A 996-nucleotide genomic window follows, 5' to 3' on the forward strand; every position below is an offset into this window, starting at 1 on the left:
AGGCAGAGTAACTGATTAACAATAATCAACAAGGATCTACATAAGTATCTAAGGAATTAAGGGAACTAAGGTGGGGATGCTTCAACTATTATTACCTAAATTAACTGAGTGGTTCCTAGATTAACTGGGTGGTGCACAGCCCTGACCTTTGCTAGGACTTTCAAGCCCTGACCTTTACTAGGACTTTCAATGGCTACTAGCTTTTGGTGGGGGTCTCTGTCTAAACTCAGCTAGTGAAGACAATGAATGGACTCTGGCACAAAAGCCCTGGGCCAGAAGGCTGCACAAGGGAATTTTACCAAACATTCAAAGAACTAAAACCTACCCTCCTCTGACTATTCCAAAAAATTCAAGAGTAAGAGACTCCTCCAAACCCTTTCTATTAAGTTAGCATTACTTTAATCCCAAAACCAGATAAAGGCACCAAAAAGAAAGAGAATTACAGGTTAATATCTCTGATGAACAAAATGCTATGATCCTCAACAAAATTCTAGCAAATCAGATCCAGCATTACATTAGAAAGATCACACATCATGACCAAGTAGGATTTATTTCGGGGATGCAAGGCTGGTACAATATCTGCAAATCAATAAACATGATACATCACATAAACAAATTGAGAGACAAAAATCACATAGTCATATCAATCGATGCAGAAAAAGCATTTCACAAAATCCAACACCCTTTCTTGACAAAAACTCTCAGTAAGGTGGGAATAGAGGGATCATACCTCAACATAATAAAAGCCATATATGACAAACCTAGAGCCAACATCATACTCAATGGGCAAAAACTAAAACTATTTCCCCTAAGAACAGGAACAAGGCAGGGATGCCCACTTTTCTTTTTTTTATTGATTAAGTTATTACATATGTGTCCTTATCACCACGTTACCCCCTATCCCCCCCATTCATGCCCTCACCTCCCTGTTGTCTGTGTCCATTGGTTAGGCCTATATGCTTGTATATAAGTCCTTTGGTTGATCTCTGCCCTTTA

Source organism: Myotis brandtii, unplaced genomic scaffold (assembly GCF_000412655.1).
Source record: "Myotis brandtii unplaced genomic scaffold, ASM41265v1 scaffold126, whole genome shotgun sequence".
NCBI classification, from domain to species: Eukaryota; Metazoa; Chordata; class Mammalia; order Chiroptera; family Vespertilionidae; genus Myotis; species Myotis brandtii.